The sequence below is a fragment of the Pteropus medius genome, unplaced genomic scaffold (assembly GCF_902729225.1).
Source record: "Pteropus medius unplaced genomic scaffold, Ma_sr-lr_union100, whole genome shotgun sequence".
Lineage (NCBI taxonomy): Eukaryota > Metazoa > Chordata > Mammalia > Chiroptera > Pteropodidae > Pteropus > Pteropus medius.
This window is the reverse complement of record NW_024340848.1, coordinates 4,013,987-4,039,397: the sequence shown is the minus strand read 5'-3', so window position 1 is coordinate 4,039,397 and position 25,411 is coordinate 4,013,987. Positions and strand designations below refer to the sequence as shown.

General features: G+C 33.1%; 1 long non-coding RNA gene across 1 annotated transcript in view; it reads right to left on the bottom strand.

Moving 5' to 3' along the window:
- LOC120582307 (uncharacterized) overlaps positions 1–23,676 on the bottom strand; it is a 54,593-nt gene extending 30,917 nt beyond the window's left edge. Inside the window, exon 1 of the long non-coding RNA XR_005647534.1 lies at positions 23,368–23,676. This is a non-coding gene — a long non-coding RNA (uncharacterized LOC120582307). The remainder of the gene's footprint in view (positions 1–23,367) is intronic.
- Between the last annotated feature and the right edge of the window lie 1,735 nt (positions 23,677–25,411).

Genomic DNA, 25,411 nt, shown 5'->3' with positions numbered 1-25,411 from the left:
TGCGACACTGCATTCTACCTGGTCCAGTTACTGGAGACACTGAAAGAGAACATCTAGAGGAGACAGAGAAGTTTGGGGCTTGGCTGCTGTTGCAACAATGCCAAGAAGAGGATCAGTGACAATGTGTGTGAGCTACAATAGCTTCTAAACTCACACTCACCTTTCTAAGATAAACATGGGTGCTGCTACCTGCCATCTTTCAATTCACATGCAAACTCCATTTGTGGTTAATTCTAACATGAAATGTTCCATATTTGTCTATATGGAAATATGGGGAATGTAATTTCAGCTTAGTTAACTTGACATAATAGAAAGGTACCATATTTCATTTAAATTTGCAGTTTTAATGTAATTATGCTGTAAACTGTGGACTTTGGATTTACAATAAAATTTCAGGAAGCTGTCACATGTTGTCTCATGGTTTTGAATAAATCCTAGCACATCACTTAAGTTACTCAATCCTATATAGTAACATTATGTAGTGCTGATTGTATAGATTTAGTAATTCTAAGTAATTACTTTTGTCATTATAAGAGCTGGAATTGTAATGTTCTTCAACTATTATTATTGATAGTTTTCTCTACTAAGTAAGATGATCTCAGTAATAATTATAATTAAAATTCTGATGTTTGGAGTGAGAAGCTCAGTTAAGCAAAACTCATTAGAAAAAAAAATATGCCTTATCAAGGCTGAGTATTATGCTTTATTTTAGGTGAAAATAAAGAGATAATTCTGTGTTTTCTGAGTCTAAATATTAAATACAATATTAAGTGTGATAAAAGTTCCAAATACAATTCCTGACACATAGTGAGACTCCACCAAAGGAAGAAGCAGTAAAAATGATGGCGATGATGAAGAAGGAGGAGACCGAAGTATGATGGTGATGTAAGAACATAAGGTATGGCGATGAATAAACACCCATCAACAACTTTTTTTCAAGGCAATTCATAGTAGTTCTAATGGAAACCTGGATAAGTCACTAATTAATTTGCAATTGTAATGACTCACTCATCTTGTTGTAATCTAAATTGTGATTTATTCCTGAATGCCTCTTATTACCTCCAACCTATAAGTAACTCTTGCTTATCATACCTCTTCTTAAGCTCACCTATCATGTCACTAATCTCTGTACAGTTAAGAAATTATCTGACTTTCATGGTCACATGACAAAAATATGATATCTTTGTGTAGAAAGAACCATTTTTATTCAGCAAAGACCTGTAGAAATTGCAGGCTTTGGGGTTTTATGGACTGTACAACATAGGCCTGTATCTATCTAGATGAGCTGTACGTTACTTTTAAAATAATGAGAAAGGTAAGATATTTAAAGAATATAATACAGAGCTATTTTATTTTGAAAGCGTGAAAGAAGTAAAATATATAATTTCTGATGAGTTTGATTTTTTAAACTATAAAACATTACTTTCTCCTCCATTCCTCAGAGAGATATTCACCTGTATTCCAGTTCTCCTTCTGGATACATGGCTGAATTGTACTTCATCACTCCCTTCACCATCACCTCCCACACTTGTTAAGTATGGCCATCAACCTATTGTGACCAGTTAAAAATGAGCAGAAGTGAAGTATATCAGTTCCTAGTAAGAGGATTTAATTGTAGGCAATTGGCTTTAAACTTCCTTTTTTCCCAGGTAGTGATTGTAGTAGCAGTGGCTCAGAGGCCACCCCCATGATCCTGGGGCTTTGAGTGACCACAATGAGCTGAACTTTATGCTGCTCCATTTGGATATTTAGGATAGTGAGCTATAAATATTTGTTGTGTTAAGCCACTGAGAACAGGATGGTGTTTGTTTTTGCAGCCCGACATAGCCCATCCTGACTAGTAAAGATGGTGACTTATAGTGTTTATATAAAAAAAAAAAAAAAAAAGCATGCAAAATCCAAAGTCACTCAGTCTCTTGTCATGAAATTCATACAGTGAAGAGGAGACCACATATCCACAGATGGTGGACCAAGCTCCTTGGTGGTTGGTATTAAGAGAACAAGTGTTAAGCCCAGGGAGAATGTGTGGGCAGCCATCTGTCTTTGGCCAAGTGAACATGCTAATGTTCCAGGTCTTTAGGCAAAAGCAGAAAAGAGATGACAGCTTTCAGCTCAACAGATAATCTCAAGATGCCAAGTATGTTTTTCTCTATTATTTTTCTAGGAAGTCTCCAGATCCTTAGTTCTCAATCATCAATGCATAACTCTATGTAGACAAGAATTTATTTTTATCTTATTTCTTGCAATAAATGATTTGGAACACTTGATTAGCCTGACCATGCATGTGTTTGGTAAAACATTTGCACTTTTAAGATAATGATACAAAACATTTAACATACTCAATTCATTTTGTGTTAAAAAAGAAATAAAATATTTTGAGAATTACCCCAAAACTGTTTGATACAAAATTGGATATTATATACATTCTAAATATGCTTATTCTCTCTATTGTGAGCAATATTTAAAAATAATTATTTAATAGAAACTGTTAGTGACTACTGTTCAGAGATTCGGAATATTTGTTAATTCCATGATAACCTGGTCTTTAGGATAATGTATTTTAGCTTTTTCACACTAAAATAATGTTATGTATCAAGTAGTGTAATATAATCACTAGTGATATTTAATCACTTTACTAGTCCATTTATTTAAAATTACTTGGATTATCTTTAAATTTGATGAGGAAAGAAAGGTTTTCAAATTTCTCAAAGGATGCTAAAACACTTCATATAACTTTTACTGTAATACCTACATCAAAGGCAGTAAATATGAGCACATTGTATGTCAAGCAGTGTGTTAAACACAGACACATAGTGAAAAGCACAAATAGGACCTGTTTGAATGTACTTTATAGGCTATATTAAGACCATAGTAAGCATATAATCACACAAATAATATGTTATGGTTTGATAAGTGCTACAAAGGGAAACATTTAAGCTATTGTAAACAAAGATAGTAGAAAGACATAATTTTATCTGGAGTTCAGGGAAGTTTTTCTAAAAGAGTAAAATCTCAGTTAAGAGAGCAACTTGAAAGATAAGCAAGAAGCAGGAAAAGGAACAGGTGAAGAATCTTTTAGATAGAGAGTAAAAAAGGTAGGTAAAAGGAAATAGTGTGATTTATTTAAAAACTAAAATAAGTATACCAGAAAGAGAGACCACGGGGAATGGTGGAAGCATTCTGGTTTGAAAACAGACCTTTGTGGCTTGCTGATATATGTGAGCTTGCCCATGGAAAGTATTTGGAATGAGAACAAAAAACCTTCTTCAGGACTTAGAACTCATTCCTAAGGAAATCCTACATTTGAAATTGGAAGAGGATAACAAAATAATGGGGGAAGAACCATTGATGAATCAGGAAGAAAAGAAAGTGTGGTGTTACAGAAAACAAGAAACGAACAAAAAAATAATTCAGTTGACAACTCATGGTTGAAGGGCATACTCTCTCTATAAAAGCATCAAATGTAGTCGTCTTAAAACCAGGAATAGGTTTGTGCATGAGCAAGAACAGGCCTTATTTTGTGCTATCTTACCGTTACTGCACCTACACATAAGAAAACCTCCTTCATGGTCCTTGATTCTAAATTCATCAGACATACCCCTAAGCAAGAGAAAGTTTGTTGACATCCTTGATAATGTAATTATTATCTTTTCAATGAGGTGGTCAAAGCTATTGTGCACAGCTTGCATCTCTACAAGGCTATACTCCAGGGAATGCTATATAAACTACTCTCAGATTCTGGGCTACAATGTGTATGGTGGAAGCTCTGGTTCTGCATTGGTCTCAACTAAAGCACAACTCTTTCTCTGAAAGTCCCAAATATTTTTTCTTTTATTTGACATTAGACTGGTGGCTGTGTGAATACACTGGCTCTTTCTTACCTGCTAAATCTTAAGTGCACTTAAAAGCATGAGGGACGCCTGCCAGTGTGTACTTACATTAGACTTTGGAGGAGGTTGACAAAGGAACAATTTGAATAGAAAAGCAGCCTATTAACTCAGTACCCATATCATGTTCAAAAAAAAATCTCTCTTCTAAAGCTAGACTTTGAAATAATATTTTTGATGTGTCTAGCAGCCATAAACTGCTTATTAATTATGGCTCTAGAAGTTGTAAATTTTTTTGGAATTAAAATTACCTGACAAGCATTAGTATCACAGGAGATAGAAATGACAAAAAGACTTGACTGAATATTTGATCCTTTTGTTAGATTCACCTCCTGAAATTATAAACCATAATTTGATAAGCATATCCTTTAGTTTTTCACTTTTTAATATTTATTTCCTAATATGTATGGAAATAGTAAGATTACAGTTACCAGAGTCCTCATTTCCATGAAATATAAATGAGTTTTCAAATGAGATTTGACATTAAAATAAGATTTCTAATGTCTATATTTCAATTACTTCCACATCTACGAAATTTGAAATAACTTCATTAAGTTGAAAGGTAAATAAATTGAATTTGCTGACAAATCTAAAATGTACTGATGTATATAGTGAAGTCAGTGGGGACTAGATTATTTTTCATACATAATGTATAATTAAACAGTTGACATGTGATTATGTCATTGAATACAAAATACAACCCTATTTCTATAAGATAAAAGGTCCGAAGATAGTGGAATGTGGCTGGAACCCTTATGACCCCAGCGATGATCAATGTGGGTTTGTCCTATTTCTTTCTTCATAACTCCTTCCTGATTGTACATGTTTTTCTGAAAATCTTGGTTTGGAGAAAGAGGAGGACCTTTCTTGATAAACCGTGATGTTACTGTTTATCTGGCTGAGTACAAACTACCAACCAACAAACAAAAAAACAGTTCTTTTAGATGTGAAAATCTATATCAGGAAGGACCTCAACTGGAGAAATCTAATTCAGATGGCTCAAATGAAGGTAATTTAATGAAGAAACTATGTATTTAAAAGAATCATAGGCAATAATGAAATGGCTACTTAAAAGAACAAAAATGGATTTTGAGTGAGGCATACGAGGAGTACAATTTTAGGAAGTTATCACTTCCCTTAGGACTGAAGTGGTAACAGGGGTGGGGAAGAGAGTGTCTCTCCTAGAGCCCTGAAGAGATGGGATAGCTGAAGAGAGGCCACCTAATAAGAGCTGTAGATATAGAGAATAGAGACTTGCAGGGAGAGCCGGGAGAGTAAGCACCCTATATCTTTCTCCTCTCTTTCCCTGATGCCTGCTAGTGGTGAACTCAGCAGAAGTCAATAAGCAAATTGCCCCAGGTGATGCAGTCAGCAGAGCTTTGAGCACCCATTTCTGGGCAGAATCCTTACCAATGCTTATAGATAAAAACAAACAAACAAAAAACAAAAATTCACTGATTTTTGAGAGTTTATATAGCTGGAAAATAAAGAAACTGGTATTCAGGCTGAATTATCTTCAGCTTGCATTTGTTCCTTTACTCCATGCCTCTGTATGACATTTGAAAGTGTTTGCTTAATCAAAGGAAACTAGGCAGCAAACCCTCTTCATATTCTTTCCTGGTGGTAGCCATGACCACTTCTGTCAGCAGGATCATCACTGGGGCCTTTTACTTCAGACCTTCTAACTCCATTGCTTTTTCAGATCTGGCTTCAAACCAGGCCTAGTAGTCACTTTTATTTTCCTACCATCTGGTCCATTCTTTCCTATTTCATTCTGGCTCTGGTCCTTAGACTCTAGTCAACTACTTCTCACAAAAAAAGATCTTCGCTTTGGAAGTAATATAGAATCAAAGGAGAAGAGAGTGAAGGGATAATTTGGAAATAAGTTAAAATAAAAGGAGGGGGAGAGAAACCGGAAGAGTTGGTACTCGTTCAAAGGAGGCAAATGGAGTCCCAGCTGCCTGGGACTGGGCTGCTGCTCTGAAGCTTTGGGCACTCAGTAAGCCCTGCAGAGAGACCGTTGTCTGCTCTAGTTCCTTGTTCTGAGTTTAAACCTCAAAAAGAACTGAAAGAAAGCAGAGTTGGAGTGAACTAAAGTAAAACTGTGAAGGTTATAATTCTGCAGCCATCTCTTTTGTGTCCTAGTGAAGCTGTTCCTCACCTGTATATTTTTCTGAGAAACTGGGGAAGATTTAACAGGACCTTACTTGCTAAAGGAGTTGGAGTTATATGAAAGGTGCTTTTCTAATTTAGAATACTATTGAAATATGGAAATTTTGCTTTACAATCAAATCTATCAAATTTACACTTTGTATCACAAACATATTGATGAATATGGCCACTCCCCCTCTATGATGTCTCTACCCTCTCTCTTTTCTGTTGGGGCAAAAGTTGATTTTCTTGAAGCTAATGATGATTAAATTTCAGAGCCTCTCACTTGTCTGGGCTCCTTCCAAGACCTTGTGCTTAATTTTGTATTGCAATTTTGTAATCTTTTTCTTAAAAAGGGTCCCTCAATTTGTATAAGCTTCAGTCTCCACAAAACCTGGTTCCTGGGGGTAGAGTGGGGTTTGGAGTAGAGCCTCGAGCAAGAACATGCTGTGGCAGAGACTACAAATCTTTTTAGCACCACTTGGCAGATTCTCCACTAGTTGGTGGAAATATTGTCAGAATTGTCACTTTCAACTTCACTTTTCTGCTCCAAGACACATCTAAAAAAGAGTTAATCAGTGACAGATTCTTATGTGATAAATTGCCTCCAAGATCTTTTTAACAACACTGAGGCCAAGTAAACTTGAGAGCTTTAATGCATGCATGAATTAAGTGCTGCAAGCCTTCAAAGAAGCTTTCAAACCAATGAACTCTAAATTGTGTGGAAAGGAAATGCAGAATGAGTTATTGTATCTGATGCATTATTGCTGTTGAGAAATATTACTCATCAGTGTCTTTGGAATATTGCTTTCTTCACTTTATTTTTTGTATGGATCCACTTTATATTTAGGCCACATCTACAAGCACAAACATGCATTAATAAAGAAGCAACAATATATAGCTGGAGTCTACAAACTTTTTCTGTAAGGGGACAGATAGAAAATACTTTCAGCTTTGCAGGCCGTACAGTCTCTATTGTAACTATTCAACTCTGATGCTGTAACACGAACACAGCTATAGACAACAATTAAATGGATAAATGTGGTTGTGTTCCAGTATGTTACTTATGGACACAGAAATTTAAATTTCATATAATTTTTATGTTTTAGGAAATATTATCCTCTTTTGTGGTTTTTCACAAGTCATTTAAAAGTGCAAAATTATTCTTAGCTCTCAAGCCATACAAAAACAGAAGGCAGGCTAGATTTGGCCCACTAGTCATCATTTGCAAACCCCTGATGTACAGTAGTAGTGGAAATCAGACTAGTTTTTCAATCTCGATTCTGTCACTATTAAGTAACTGAACTTGTGCATCCATTCACCAATTCCCCAGATCCTTAGAATTCTCATCTATAAAATGAGGTTTTAATACTTATCTTATAGGGTTGTTGGTAGGATAACATGAGGCCCACAGTTTAAAAAAAAAAAACCTATCATAGTCTATGGAGAATACTAGTTAATTGATATATTTAAATTCTGCTTCGTTTTCTTTTCTCTTAACCTTTTGGATTTTTTTTTAAATATAATTGGTGTGTAACATTATATTAGTTTCAAGTGTACAACATACTGATTTTGATATTTGTATACATTGCAAAATAATCACCACAATAAGTCTAGTTAACATCAGTCATCTTACATAGTTACAAAATTTTTTTCTCGTGATCAAAGCCTTTAGGATATACTCTCTTAGCAACTTTTAAATGTGTAATACAGTATTACTAACTATTGTCACTACATGCTTTACATTATTACATCCCCATGTTTTAATTATTTATTTGACTGATTTGACTAGTATAAGGGTCTTGAACATATTTTTTACAGCCATGAAAACTGACAAAAATATATTTTGAAATTAAAGATCAATGCAGTTAAGTTTTCAAGTAAGTGAATTAATGGGATGATATGACAGAAATTTTATTTGTATTTGAAATCAAATTTGTACTGTCATTATTTTAATGTTGCTCTTTGTAGTCATATAGTCTTCTTTACATTATTAATTTTTATTATTTTAAAAAAATTTTATCTTTTGAATTTGATATAATTAGTATGATATTTATTGCTTCTCTTGTGAAATCTTATTATATCTGCTCCAAAGGAATTACCCTGTATAATTTATGGCCAAGACAACATTGATAGTAGAGGACTACAAATGCTACTTTCTACTCTAATAATGTAGATTTATATATTAATATGTGTTTTAATATGTGTCAGTGGTTTAATTCTACTAGTATACATTGACTTATATACTATTGACCAAGTCACAAAGATCCTTGGGAAAAAATAGATTACGTCTAGATAATTGGCATTCAATTAATTCTCCATATGACTTTTTTTTTTAATTAAGTTTATTGGAGTAACCTTGGTTAATACAATTATATGCTTTTCAGGTGTACATTTTAATTTGACATCTGCATATTCTACTGTGTGTTTACTATCCAAAGTCCATATATTTGACCCCCTTTACCCACTTCACTCTTCCTCTATCCCCCTTTATTTGACCCCCTTTTTAAGTTAAGCCAAAATTCTAGGACAGTAGCACTAAACAGAGGGAAATAGTGATGAACTTTAGAATCATCCAGAGAATTTTTTCAAAATATGAACATACTGTATTTTCACCATTTGCTTTACCTACCCTCTCAAAATACAAAGAACTCTGGGGTGGGGAAAGTGGTTTGTTTACCTATATTTTGCAAAAGAAAAGCTCCTCAGGTGATTCTGACACCTTTATAAACACACACACACACACACACACACACACACACACACATGAGTGTTTTTGAAGGTCACTGGCAGTACTCCTCTCTCTGTTTGGATTCTTCCCAGTCAAGAAGCTATTTTGCTTCAAAACCCACTCTGGATGTGGAGGATTATTACCAGGGAGTTAGATTCAGTTTTCTCCAGGGCAGCAGTCTGAATTTTGATCATTTTTTCCTTTCAGTCTTTGATGCCGGAAATAGTTATTGAGCATTCACTGTAGGCAAGACATTCACACGCTGAGAGGTATTAAAAAAAGATGAATGCTACTGCTCATCTTTGAGGAGTTGCAATATAATAGAGCAGACACGACAGCTACACACCTAAGTACGTATCACACCATTGAGAGGGATGCAAAAGAAATATAATGTCCTATTGGATATTAATAGATCATGGGATCATATATGATTTCAAGGACCAAGAAAGGCTTCATATATACGTGGAACTGCAATCTTTAAATGCTGTGAATTTTCAAGAAAATGAGTAAGTGGGCATTTCTTTATAATGCAACATTGTAAATTTAAGATTTAATTAATGATATTGAAGTGTTAGGTACATCTTGATTAAAAATATTTGTTATTCTCTCATGAGTACCATCTATAAACAGTTTGCGTTTGAAGATAAAATCTTCCTAAAATAGTTCCTTTCAAAGTTTCTTTAATGTAACAATTCAGAATTCCAGTGAAAATTTTTCAAAGGAATCAAACCATATTTATTGCATTTAGCTTTTCCCCTCCCTCTTGCAAATGAAGGATTTCATTATGGTGCATTCTAGATTTTTCTGACTTTCTTTCATAAAACAGAGAATAAATTTTTAAAAAAGTCTTCTTTTACAAATTTACCTATATATGTAAATATGAAATGAAAAAATCTAGAATATTTACAAAGTATGCACACATAAATGGATTGCTTGAAATAGTTTTTGTTAAACTCCTTGACCCTTAAGCAAGAATCACCTTCTGGGTTGTAAACGGTGCACATGAAAATTATAATTTTAACAATATTTATATTAGGAAAATTGAGCACCAAATGGGGCCTTTCAATTTGATGCTAAATATATCATCAATTTATTACTTTCAGTTTTTTATCGCTTCATATTCTTCAGCAAGAAATTTTGATCATTTGGTAAAGTCCAGTTTTTTGATTACACATGAAAATTCAATAAGATTTGATTCAATTTAGTCATGAGCAGCTCATGAAATATTTAATTCATAATAAAATGAATTGGTCTTTCTCCAGATCCTCATTGCAAATTTCACCAGAGGGACTTTAGTCCTAGAGAAATAATGAGTAGAAATACAAATTACCATTGAGAAATGCTTCAATAAGGCCAGGATTTTTAAAAGGCAAATATGTGAGCAATATATGTTGAACTTAATTTCAACAACTACTTGAACTTGAGATAAGTCAAATGAAATGGTGAATTGTAAGGTATTTTTCCTTATTCTGTGACTTTAAAATTTACCTATAATCATAATAATTTTTCTATTTAATTGTAAGGAATACAATTTATGAGGTGATATTTTTAAGAACTTGCTCTCACAAATATATTTTTAAGAAGTATTATCAAATTAACAAATTTTAATAAATTTTATATCTTACTATGTACCATTCTCTCACAGATAAGAGGATTCCTTTTATCTCGACCATTCTCTCATAGTTTAGAAGGGCACATGCATGAAACTATCATCTACAGCATTCTAGTGACTCAAAAACATCAAGAACCACCACCATATTTGTTGAGAGTTATATAATGAAATGGAAATTTCAGAAGAAATATACCTTTAAACTTTAATATTAATATTCCTATTATATGACCATTAGTTATTTGAATAAATATAAATTTTATAGATTGTTTATTGACTCAAAGGAATAGGACAATTTTATTACTTGTACAAATCATTTAGTCATGGATAATAGAAAAATGTAATGTTACATGGGCAGTGACCACGTTCCTAATATTTATTGTCATTTTCCTAACATTGAACAATTTGTGTCAAAATTATTATTTTGAATTTTTCCTAATCTCATATTAGTGGCATGCTTAATATTTAAAGTGTTGGTTACTTTAGGCCATCTTAGAAGACGGTTACTAGATTTATTTGGTGATCACTTTGTAAAGTATATAAATGTTAAAGCACTATGTTGTACACCCAAAACTAAAATAATACTATATGTCAATTATAATTAAAAATAAATTAATAAAAAACATTTAAAGTGAATTAATTCTATTCCTAAATTGTTTTAATAATTTATTCATTCCTCTAGCCACTTATTTATTTCAAGAAAGCTTTATTCTGTCTTGTGCAATGTTACCGTAGTGCCAAATGAAGTTCCAACATTTCTAAAATTAGGAGTTCAGAGTATAAAATTTGGTTCCTTTAGTAAACCAAACTGTAAAGCCTGGTTATTAAAAATGCATAACTCTGGTTCCCTTAGTATAAAGCCTATCCTTAATGATCTGCGAAAGGGTTTTGTATTACATTTTTAAAAATAAAATCTTTCAATGAGAACTATCACAGTCTATGAAATACACTACATAGAGTTTAGCAATTCCTTACATTTACATTCGTTAAGCTCTGGCTAATACATAGGCATCACTAGAGTGTGATTCTAGTATTAACTACTAAGGCCCTTAAACCTATAGACCAAGGAAATATTAATCAGAAATAGAACTGTCATATCTGTCTTTTTAAAAAATAGTTTTTATTTTTCAATTATAGTTGTCATACAATATTATATTAGTTTCAGGTGTATAACAGTCATTAGACATGTATATAACTTACGAAGTGATCACCCTGATAAATCTAGTACCCAACTGACACCATACATAGTTATTACAATAGTATTGACTCTATTCCATATGCTGTATTTTACACCCCCATAACTATTTTGTAACTACCAATTTGTACTTCTTAATCCTTTCCCCTTTTCACCAACCCCCCCAACCTTCTTACCATCTGGTAACCCTCAAAATGTTCTCTGAATCTATGAGTTTGTTTATGTTTTATTTGTTTATTTTACTCTTTAGATTCCACATACAATCATGTGACATTTTTCTTTCTCTATCTGACTTACTCCACTCAGCACAATATCCTCTAGGTCCAAGGGCCTCCTAGGGGGAGGGCAGCTGTGGACCAAGATCAGCTGCAGCCTATGTATGCACTTCTGGGACTGCTTGGTAAGAGTCATCAAGCAATCCGCAGATGGCCGCCACCCTTGCTGGGCTTAGAGGTGTCCTGAGAGGCCGATCCTGAAACCGAGGACGGCTGCCACTCATGCCAGGCTTGGAGCTGCTCAGCAAGAGGTATGGGGCATGCTGGGTTTTGTGAGCCTTTGAGAGAATTTTAGAAAAGTCTATAGTATCAACCAAGACAGGCCATTTGTACGGCAAAAACCACTGGAGGCAGCTTGGGAGGGTCTGCAAGTTGAGAGGGGCAGAGTCTCAGGGAATCAACAGGGTAGAGCGACCTGTGTTAACCAGGTTGGTGGAGACTCAGATATGGTGACCACCTGTGTCTGAATGCTGGGAGTGAGGAGGGGTCAACAAAAAAACAATGAATACTGCCAGCATTTCTGTCCAGAAAAAAGCTGCTCCTCTAGCCCTTGCTCTGAAGCCAGACTACTGTTTCTCCCCATGTGTCCTTGGTATCTTTTGAGCAGCTGCCCCAGTGCTGGAACTCAGAGGGAGTGAGTCCATCAGCAAGTATGTCCGCACGCAGGCCCTTTAAGTGTAATGTCTGCTATTCCCATAGCCCTTTGTCTCGATTAGCCACAATCTCTGCTGGTTTTCACAGTCAGAGGGTGTGGGGACTTCTCTTCCCAGCACTAGAACCCTGGGATGGGGACCCCTTGCTCTTCAGGATGGGGTATTGGCTCTATAGGCAAGATAACCCTCCCAATTCTCAACTGCCAGGTTAAGTAACTCTCCTCCATTACTCAAGTAATTTTTTTTTACTTTTATGGCTGTTCCCGGACTGTCTACAGTTGTAATGGATGGGAAGAATAATCTGTTTCTCAATGTATAGCTTGAGGGCTGCTGCTTAACTCTTTCATACTCATTAGTATTGGGTTACATGCTACCACAAGAGGAAGTAACTTTGCACAAACTAATAACAAATCAGAAAAAAATTATCTGAACGATCCAATCTGCGGCCCAAGTTATATTTTTTAGTATAAGTTGGTCACATCAAATATATAGTTTCTTCTGAATGCATAAACTGAGTGATATAATTATTTATCCAGTTCTGTGTAACTTTGACCTCCTACCATTTGGAATAGGTTTTATCTAGAGATAGAGACTGATAATAGCTTCAAAGTACTGGCAAGAGATGACACAGATTACCTGTATTAGTAGCATTATGACAACTACTGTCACCAATGCCACTGATTTTAATAATTACTCCTTTAAAACCTTTACATATGTTTTTATTTAATCCTTATAATAACCTTGACAGAACAATAGAGATATGATTTTATTTTCTTACTTTTTCAAATGAAGAAACTGAAACACAGAGAGGATAATTTGAACAATATTGGACAATAGTAATGTGGAGGCAGTTCCAATGGAAACAATCTGGCTTCCAGAGTCCATGTCTTACTTCTCCACTACATATTTATTCTGTATTCACTCAACATTTAATAACAGCATACATACCAACCTTCAGCATAGACACACAGTCAATTATAAAAATGAGTAGGAGTACCTCAAGGCACCTTGCTTATAATAGTGACAGATACAAAAGATGGTAAACGCAACACAAATTAGTTTTATAAAATTATATGCAGGGTTTGATGTCTCATAAAGAACAAATAATTCAACTTTTGTGTGAGAGTAAAAATCATAAAAGCCTTCACAGAGGGCATGGATTTGTGAAATGTATCTTAAAAGAATATTAATGTTTGTTAGGAGGACAAGAGAGATGGGTGATCCCAAAGAGAGTTGCCAAATGAGTAAAGATACAACAAAAAAGAAGCCAATAAAACCATAAGAGGTTTTTTATAGAGGTGAACTGAGGGTAGTAAGAAATGACTCTAGAGAGTGACAAAGGAGCTTGGAATGTTATGCATAACATTGAAGAATTTTATTTTTTCTTGTGAAAATTAAATACTCACTAAGAATTTTAAGTCAAAATGATCTGAGTTTGAATGTAGAGCCCAATATTTTATATGATTTTATTTACAAGGTCCTGGATCTCTATGAGTCTCAGTTATCTCATTTGAGAAGGGCAAGTTATTGACACTTAACTCATTGTATGTTGTGAGAAGTGAGACCAATATATAACATACATCTGATCCCTTATCCTTTAGTTGAGAGAGTTAGCAGAAGCAGAGAGAGGGTGTATATGTCTGTACGTGGGTGTGGAGTGCTGGTGGTTTTAGTGGTTGTGGGGATGTGGTAGTTGGTAAGGCTGTTCACATTTCATTTTTTCTGCTTCTTATGGATTATGGCAGCATTACACTTCCTCACTCTATTAGAACTAGAACATGTTCATTGACAGGGTTGTCTATTGAGATATTACAGAAACAATGTGTGTAGTTTTAAATGGGTACATTTAGTTACCAGAATAAGACCCTGCAACACTCTTTCCCTCTTCTGTGGTCTTCATGGAGGTAATACTTTGGTATTCTGCTGGGTTCTGAGCGATAATTAACCTGATTACAAGGTCTTATTGGGCCTGCAGTATGCGAGAGAAAACAATTCTTGTTGAGATAAGCCACTGAGAATTTGGAAGTTGCTACCAAAGCATAACCTATTCCATCCCAACTATACATGGGATAAACAGAGTGGAGGTTGCCGATCAGGTTTCATGGAACTGTAGTTGGTACAGAGTCTCTCATGTGGGGCTATGGGTAAAGTGGGGTGAGTGGTCACTGAACCATGAGTGGGAATTTGAGATTCAGTAACCCCCAAAACTGATGGGACTGATTCAAAGCCAGGAGTCTTTATTTCAAAAGAAAATCACTACAATAATAAACTGAGAGGAACCTGAACCAATCACTAGAAGTCTGTGCTATCCCTGGTATGATTAATACATGTGTCTGAAGACAATTAATTGTAATAATCTTGTATTAAGATGCAGGAATGGGGCCAGCATGGTGTCTAACTTATATGTTGAGCATATAACTTAAGCTCAGCAAATGTTACCTGCCTAATTCATCTTCCCTTTCCTTCTTCTTTTATAAGATCCTGTATCTGCTATTTATTTATCAAATGGATGAGAATGTTTGAAATGAATAGCCTTAGAAATGCTACCTATAGGATAATTTACTTTTGCATTTTAGTGTTCCTATAATTAAGTACTTCATATGCAAGCATAAATGTGCTCAGAATTATTTTCTTGCTTCTTTTATTTGTAGTGAATAAGGGATGACTTCATAATTTTTAGATTAGAAGAGTAAATGTACCAAATATTTTCTTTATTACATAGTTTTATTCTTTGTTGTTGCATTTGTATGGATATCTACAGAATACTTTTAATCAAAGTAGTTCATTTGGTGACTATATGGGTGCAGATACTGTGATAAGATAGGATAAATTTAACATATCTTAACAATTGGCTCTGATGTCTATATAGGCAGTGAAGGGCTGTGCAGGGAAAAAGCTGTGCACTTGATTAAAATATGTGGTTGTGGCAGTTTTGTGTAATCTATAATAATTTATTAGAAAACTTCTAGGAGACTATAGAATCAAAGATTGTTGAATAACATCTGGTACTTGGGGATGGACAATCAAAAAGGAATCAAAAGGCATGACAAGTACAGAAACATATGTAAACATCCTATAGAAAGGGTTGAAACTTGAAGTTTTGTCAGAATCTAGTATCCAGTGATCAAGATAAAATACAATTCACCAGTTACTGGCACCAGAATCTCATCATTTCCTTGCCTTACAATTTTTGTGTGTGTGTGCAAATGAACTGACAAGACCAACATTTCTAAATGTCTGTCTACTGAATGCTCTACTAGGGTTAAAAGGATGAATTAAACATAATACAGGAGTTCATAGGGTTTAAGCACAACAGTCAATCTAATGCATAAAAATACACAGGGTTTAGAAAGAAAGCAAAAGTTGAATGAGTGTTAACATTTCTGGTTTAAATTAAATTATGTGGGGAGTGATCACCATATCATAGAGTTAATAAGAATCTTAGTATTTTTCTAGTCTAATCTTTTAACCAATCAAAAATCTTTTGTACAGGTCAAACAGCCTTCATTTCAATATTGCCAAATGCTGACTTGAGAATAAATCACATCCAAGATTTTTGGTATGCAGGTAGTTTACTAACTTTAAATTTTCCACTTAGCAATTATTTTTCCAATGAGATGTTTCTAGATACATTAATTATACTATTTGAAGTCCTAAAAAGAAATGTTTCTTAATATTTCATAAGCTGAATTCAATGTTTACATGGCAAAAATAAAAATAAGGGCTAAAATCAAAATTGAAATATTTTTTCCTATAAATTAATTTGATAAAATTTCAGAATTAAGAAGACCAGTGTATGAGTGTAATGGCCTTTTATAATACTAATAGACTTGTATAGACTATATGCTAAGATTATAAAGTTCGAACATTAGTACCGTAAGCCTATTCTAAACTTGTACTTTGAAGTCTAGGAATCCTAGATATCAACTATAAAGCTATTTAACATGATAGTGAGAAAACGAAGTCTTTGTTGTTTGACTAGTTTATTTGCAGATTTAGGAACTTGCCTCTAACATACTGTGTCTAATGAGCTGGTCAAAAATAGAAATGATAACTCTATTTTATTCACAATTCATTGATATCTTGGTGCATAATAGGTGATTTTTGTACCTTAGTGTTTTTAAAATAAATAAATATATCTTAGATTTAGCACTACTTACAATGAAAAGGCCTTTAAGTTACAACAGTGGACAAAATTTAAGGGAGAAATGAGAAAAAGATTGCCAAGAACTATTAACTATTTTAACAGGTGACATATTCACTCAATGTCTTAATAACGAGATAGACAACTCATGCAAATTAAGGTTAGCCAGTAGTGTAAAAGCAATAAAGTAATGTCTAAAAATGTAAGAGAATGTAAGAATTTTAATGAAGCTTTAAAATGGAGCTTGCATTTATATTGAGTCATTCATCTCAATAAGACAGTTGACAGGTTTGTATAAGAGACAAAAGCCATATTAAATTGTGCAGATTCAGTAATATTATTTAGAGGTCAGATTATTTAATATAATAATGGATAAGATTTTACTATAATCCTATAAATAATATAATAAACACATATTAAAATGTCTTCCAATAAAGTCACTTTGGGAGAACATATACATTTTTGAAGATGATTGAAATTTGGCTTTTAATTTCAAACTCCTCACATTGAAATTACCTTTATAGTCAGTTTCTAATTCACTTGAAGAATAATAAGGATCATTACTAGGTAGTTACATCTTGTTGACGTTTGAGCTCTTTCTAAAGAAATGCATTTATTGTAAAAGGATAAAACTTTGCCACCACTGACAATATTGAAAAGAAAATGCTGCTGGTCCAGAGGTAAGATGAAAGAGAACCTAATAAAGTGCTTTGAGCAATGACAGCATCACTGAAATAAATGGACATCTTTCCAAGGAAATTCTGTGTTGCTGACAACGTTCATTTGTTCCGGGAAGTACTGTCTGGTGGGTGCAAAAAAAAGAGCTTCCATACATTTCATTCTCTTTCACAGCTGCTTCTTTCCTTACCAAGTTCTTAAATATGGGTGTCAGCTAAGGTTCTGCCATTTGCTCTTTTTTTTCCCCTCATTTGATGTCTCTTGTATTATTTAAACTTCATCACTGGCTACAGTTATCACTATTATAACTATCAAATGTATACCACCATGTACATTTTTCTTTTAAATTTGAGAATATATCCAGCCTTTTGTTGGACTTCTCCACTTGGATATTCCACAGATATTTCAAGTTCAACATGAGTGAAATAAGGCTCATCAGTTACTTTCTTACAAGACCCCCAATCTGTTTTTTTTCCCCCAGATCAGTAAAGAGAACCACCATCTGGCCAGTCATCCTAGCCAAATGTGTATGCTTACCCTAGATTCTGCCTTCTCTTCTATCCCTTGCTACAATAGGCCATTAAATCCCTTCTAGAATATCTCCTCACTATTCTCTCTTCTCCATTCCCACTATCACTTTATTCAGGTCCTTATAATTTCTCCTTGGAATGTCACAGGCTTAAACAGGTCTCTTTGACGCCTGCTGCTTTCTTACAACCCATTTTCAACAATATTGCTAGAGAAATTTTTCTAAAATGAAAATATGTCATTTGCCCTATGTTTGCCAATGCATTTCCTTTAACTTTTGCAGAAAACATTTAATTTTCTTTGTGTTAATGCCTTTCTTTTTCCATGGCCACTGCCTGCCATTGTATACAACAGTAGTGAAGAATCACACATGAGGGGCCAGCTTTTCTCTGCTTTTGTTTCTGACTTTCATGAAACTCAGGTTAGTGCCACCTCATGTAAGATGCCTACCTTGAGTAACGAGAATGACTTAGTATTAGGTAAACTTTATGTCTGGAACTTGCTTCTTTTCTCTGATAAAGAGCTTTTCTTGAAGGTAAATTTTTTGGTATTTGTGGTGGTTTTTTTTTTTTTTAATCTCTTTCCAAGACCTAGCAGAGAACCATCAGGTGTTCACTGGCCACATGAAAAAATAAGGCTTTCCCATATTCTAGGAAATGTAAAACTGAAAAGATGAAAGATCCTTTTAGGAAAGGTTGGTTTTAGCCTACAATGAATAATCTAATTATACATTTATTTCAATGAAAAAAGATACAGTAGAAATTAAAATTATGTTGTAGTGAAATAGTCTATTATTTTAAATACAGAGGAAATTAAACAGTGCAATTCATTTAAATCTATTATGCAGAATAATTAGCAGAACATTTAAAAATTATGGATGGATTTAGGGACCCTATTAACATTTTAAATACAGAATTTGACAAAAACATGGAAGAATCCAGCATTTTATTATTTTTAAAATTTAAAAGGATAAAGATGATTTATATGTGAATACTAGCATAGCTCAGTATCATCATCTGCCACTGACTAATGCTTATAATAAAACATATTTTAAGACTATATTTTATTAGCACAGATCATGGAGACCTGCAGAAATGAAAATTTAATGGAAACTAATATATAAGAGAAATATTTCAGATTCACAATCTGTTGTTCCTCCTCAAAGTACCATAATAGCATCAAGATGAACTCAAATCTGAAAACATAACATAAAGAAAAAGACTTAGTTTTACTATAAGTTATGTAGATTTCAAGTATGTCTAGATGCTACATTGTAAATGTATTTATATAGGTATTATTCTACATTTAGATGATTTTTAAAAAATGATTTTAATCAATAAAACACGTATGAACTAAACATCTTAACATAACCTTAAAATTTTTTAAAAGAAAAAAATCTTCAGAAGTACTCCATATTGTACAAATATAAATTTTTATATTGTAGCATTTATATTTTTACATTAAATTATGAAAACCACAATTAATAAATACTAGAAACCTTGAACTTCAAGTCCTCAGGATATCTGAAAGTAAATATTATGATTACATCTCTTGCATATGGACTTTCATAAAGCTTACCTTTATGAAGAATCTATAGTGAGGTTGGGGAGAGATTAGGTTTTAATTGAAAATTTTTAATTGTTTACCTTAGGTAAATAGGAACTATCATAAATACAGAATTATGTGAAATTTTAGATAAATTATAAGGCTTCACAGAGTTATTATGCTTCTTGGGTCTCTTTGGGCTCCATTTCCCGAGTCTTAGAGATAAGTGCCTACCCTCCTTTGCCATTACCAATAATTATGTGAAGAAATTTAAGAAAGATTAGCAGTAGCTTAAGCTGAATTATATATTGCAAATCCATCTAAGGCTATTTATCAATTATTCATGGAAATAAAGAAGCAGGTGTACAATCCCTCTATTTACACTCCTTGCCCAGCTTCCATTTTGACCCATAGAGAGTCTTACTACATTTATACACCCTCAGGTACCTTGTCCAAGAGTAAAAACATAATAGCACCCACAAGAGCATTTATTCTCTGACAATCGCCTGCTTAGAAATTGGTATTTAATTATCATCACCAGAGTAGTGTGTTATTAATACGGTACTTTATAACTATTTTCTAATATTTCAAACTAAACTTTTATGTTTATCGTTTCTACATTTTTCCCTTATTGCACTACAAAATCATTGGTGCTGGTATTGCTGATAATATCAATTCGAAATTTGATTTTATGACAATAATATTTTCAACTAAATCAGTATTTCATATTGTTCATAATATCCAAAAACAATGAATAAATTCAACTATTTAAAAAAAACATATGTAATTTATGTACATATTTGGAAGGATGAGTTGAATTATGGAATTAAACACACAATAGGCTGTATAATTTCTAAAATTTGATTTTTTATATATATACATAGGTGTATATATACATGCATATATAATGTTATATGAAGCCTATTTATACTGTGTTTTAAAATATTGAATTACATTTTATTTTATACTTTATTATAAATAAGAAAATATTATTAGAAATACTAAATCATATTTTACTTTTCCATAGCAAATCTTTAGGATCAATTAAATTATTTGGTAATGTAAATAAATATTCTCCTGAAAATACATATAAGCATAGAACAATATGTCTAAATTAATTTTAATTATTAACATATACATTCCAGTATATTAAAAAGTGATGACATCAGAAATTATAGTATTCTCTCATAGAAGGTTTCTATATAAAGGTAGAAGTTACTTTTATAAAACAAATGGCAAATCCTTGTGATGTGGTTCTTCTAAATAAGTCAGTTGTAGACCTCTACTGAACTACTACATCTGTACTGTATATTTGAGTATATAGTCCCATGGCCATCTGTAGAAGGAACTCAAAACCATGCCTATAATTTTAAAGCTAAGAGAAATGAAAATAAAAAATAAAAAAGACATATGATGGAAAAAGCTGAGTTTGAATACAAATCTGCATTCTAATTTTACCCTGTGCTACTTATTTAGTAGGGTTTTCTGAGGAAACCATGTAAGCCCTCTGAGCCTTACCGTGTTTTTGTAAAAAATAGGGCTATAAAAACCTACCTTAGAAGTTATTATCTGGATTCAAAGAGGTCACTGGAGTTAAAGCTCAAGATAGAACTGAGATCATAGTTGTAGAAACTCAGTAAATTATTTATTTTGTTATAATAATCATGAAACACTTAAAATTTTTGAATAGCTTTTTATTTATGATTGTTTTTTCACCATTTGAAGACACAACAATTATTTTGGTCTAAGTGTCTCAATTGTAAACAATTTGAGAACCTTTTATTTTTATCTTTTTATGATGATTTAAAATTACTTCAAGTTGAAACAAAAATAACAACAAAAGTTAATAGATGACATATATATAAAAATTTATTTTATATTGTGCCTTAAATGATCTCAGTGTTTTTTGGAAATTGTGCCTTGCATAAGCTATGCTGACTTTAAATAGAAAGGTCAAAATTTAATAATTTGTAAGAGGAAATTAATTTTAGAAGACTCCAAGTACAGTTTAATAATTATAACTAATACAATTTTGTAAGATAATTTTTATTTGCCCTTTGCTCTTTTTAAAAATTTGTTTTTGTTTTTATCTACAAATATTTATTATATTCTTTAGGACACTCTCTCAAGTATGTTTAGTCTAGGTTCACTTTAGGGATGAGCAAATGGATACCAACAGCATAGGTGGTTATGAGAAAAATCAGGCTTTTTTCACTATATACATATATATATATAATTTTGGTAGGTTTAAATAGCAGGATATATAATTGATCAATTTAAGTGGCTAAAATGTCTAAAATAGATGCATTAAAAGCCCTTATTAAAACTGCTGTACAATGATAAAGGGATCTTAGTTTTTAAAATTATTTATTTCATGTTTTCTTTGATTTAATATTTGGAAATACTCTGGATCTGAACAAAATTTACTGAAATTTTGTTTTACCATAGCAAAAACAAGTAATTATTGAGCAGCAGGCTCTAATGAGATTAGAATGAAAAACAAAAACAAAAACAAAAAATGAAGGACATTGTGGAATGGTGTTCATGAGAAAAACTGTAGCAAATGTGTTTTGCATTACTAATGGTACAGATATTTGTTTTTACACGCTTTGGTTTTAAATTGTCCTTGTGAAAATTGATGATGCTAGCTTCAGATATAAAAGCTGGTGGAAAGAGTACACTTTAAATTTTACTCACTGATGTTAGAAGTTATTGGATGCTATTAGAAGCTCTTTTAGAAAGATTTATGATAATAAGTATTCATCGCAAAGCACATCATTCCCGAGAACAAAAAGTGATGTTGCATTCATTTTGTATGATTAACGATTCACATGTAATGAGGAAAAATGCTAAGGACTAATCTACAATTGTAAATGGAAAGGAACTTTATAAAGAGATTTTTCTTGTTAATGTTAACAAAAGAAAGAAATCTTGCATATGCAAGATATTTGCAAGTATTTACATCAGCTAACAACAAACATTATATCAAGTAATAAGACAATCTGTTAATTTGCATCATAATTAAAAATTCACATTCTGTAATATCACAGAACTCTAAACATGTTTAATAAAACTTAGATGGTATATTTATTTTGTTACTCCAGATATGATATTAATGAACTGGCTGATTCAAGTCTAATTTGCATAGTAAGTGAAAATAATTAAAATTGGTCTTTCATTAAAAGCTCACAAGAAATGTTTAATTTGTATCGTATTTGCAGGAAGGCGAGCAGCAGAGATTTTTTTCAATTCTAGAACATGCCACAAGATCAGTTGTACAAGGAAACAAATTAGTTGTATTGTTTGGTTATTTCCTTGCCATTGGGCTTTGGAAGTATAATCACATATTTCAAGGGAGTGTGATCTAAACTTCCTTGGAGTTAAACTCATAAACACAAAATGAGAAAAGTTTGCTTTTATTGCTGGTGCAGGTATTTCTTCTTTTTTACCTGTGTGAATGAATTGCTTATTTGAATTACATCCCTCAGTGTGGGGAAGTTCACAACCAAATACATGTCACTGCTAAAATATTAGATTCTCATTAAGAAAATAAACCTAATTCACTCTGAAGTTTTTTTAACTTTGCAAAAATTATAGAAAATATACATTAAAAAATAAGATTGTTAAAATCTCATTTGAAATATTGATGGGACAAATTCATTAGAAAAGACACACACACACAAAAACACCCTATACTTTTTCACTAATAAAATCATTTTATTTTTTAACTTCTTTCTGATCAGCTCCATTTGCTTTTTCTTTCTCTGAATATAGCCGAATCACTTTCCATACGCTGTTTATCTGTGGTGTGTTAAAACCAAGTCATTGATCACCTATTCTCTGATTAATTTTTAAAGCTCTCTTCCTTTGGATCTGACAATAAAATTTATATACTTGCATTATCCAATGTCCTATTCTGAATACAAGTTTTCTTTCCTACTCCCCCACCCGCTACACACACCTTTTCTTACCTTTCGTGGCTCTATTCTCAAATGGTTTACCTCCTTTCCTTTGAAACACATTTTTCCTCTTGTTTATATCGACTTTTGATATACTTATGATTGTATAGATTAAATACCTTGGAGAACTCAATAAAGTTCTTTCATTGATTGTCTGACTCCAAACCTTGCTCCTATTACATTCTGATCCTTGAATTCTCTTGATCCACTCTCTGCCAATGACCTATTACATGTATTCAATTTCTGTTTCTCTGCATCCTGAAGTATCAAGTTCACTGAAACAGACATCTCTCTCCTGATGTGGTTAAGAAGTGTTGAAGCAGGGTGACTTCTAGTTTAGAACTAAAACAAAAACAAGTGCGATGAATCACACCGCAGTTAACTCTTCCTCTCTTTATATTATCAAGCAAGGGGATGAGGTTTCTTCTTTTATTTTATCATGTGGGGTATTCATTCCAATCTCCTGACACAACTTCACAGAAACTGTGTAGTCTAATGCTTAAGATGGTAAGCTATAAAGCCACAGAGTTAAAATTCCAGTTCTCTTACCTAAGATCTGTGTGAACTCGAGTTATGCTCTTCAGAAATAGAGACCATTGAAATATTTCAGGTTCCTTGCTCTGCAGGGACCAACTCTGTAAAAATTATGGCATGAAAAAGAGAATGTTTGTTCCCTGGAGTAGGTAGGTCCCCCTACAGAAGGAAGTGGAGGGAAAGGCTGGCCCCACAAGCCCAGTTCTCTAAATTTAACAGTCAGATAAATCATTCCTACCTTAGAAAGACATAACTGTAGAGATGGAGCAAGAGGCCTCCAGTATTACTTTAGAAGGCCCTACACAGGAAAACATGTAACTAGGGGAGATAGGGTTCCCACTCAGATTAAACGTGACAGATGTGCAAACTAGTTTTTCTTCGACTTGTCCTTGCAACATACCAAACTATTAATGATATTTCACCTAGCCTCCAAAACTTTTGTTCAACCTTTTAGCATCTTAAATATTTTTATTGGAGATGTCTTATTATGATAAAAATAACCTATATAACCCAAAATGTAAAAGTAGCCATTATGAATAAACTCTAAAAAAATGAATTAATAAAAATTTTACAACCTTCTACATTTAGAGGTCATCCCTTGCCACATTAGGAAAAAATGAGGACACATTTCAGGAAATGTCGCTCAAATTAGAATTTTAATGATTGTTGAGTGTGGCAGCCTATTTCCTTTTTTCGTTTTTCTGTTCTGCTTCACCATCATCCCATTTCTTCAGCTTCCTTCCTCTTCATCCCCCTCCTTTCCACTTCTTCTCTCTTAATTTTTTGGTAACAACTTATTGAGGCATATTTTGCCTACCATATCATTAATCAATTAAAGTGTAAAATTCAGTGGTTTTAAGTATATTCAGAGCATTGTGCTCACTTCCTTTCTTTGCTTGGTTTTCTATATGAGGTCAATAATAGTGACCACTTTCTTGCATACACCATAATTCCCTTATGCTTCGCTCACTATGTCATGCTCCTTTGGTTGAATCACAGCCTAAGTTAAATCCAATTCTCCACCTATTCATTGTCTATTCATGTGTAACTGAATGTGGCTGCAGAAAAATTTACAACCATTTTGTTGGCCTCACTTTAAATTCACAATCACTAATTTCTAATAGGCTCTTCACGCTGGCTAGCAAGGATAATCTATACTTCTCTAGAATTTCCTGATAAGCACCAAGATAATTGTTGTATATATTTCTCTCTCCTCAAGTTTCCAATATCCCTTTCCATCTCCACTCTTGGTTGATAATCTTTCTATTTCACAAAATGAAGCAGTTAGACATCTTCAGTGTATTCCCACCACTCTGCATCCAATTATCAGCATTTGTGACAATGTACCTTCACTTATTTCCTTTTCCAGTGATTAAACTCTTTGTGTTTAACCCCAACTCACGCACTGCATCCTGTCCTGTCTAACTTACTTAAAAACACTTCTGTAGCAATTTCTTTCGCTATCTTATATATTGTAAAATTCTACCACCACCCCCATTATTACCATCAGCATACAAATAAG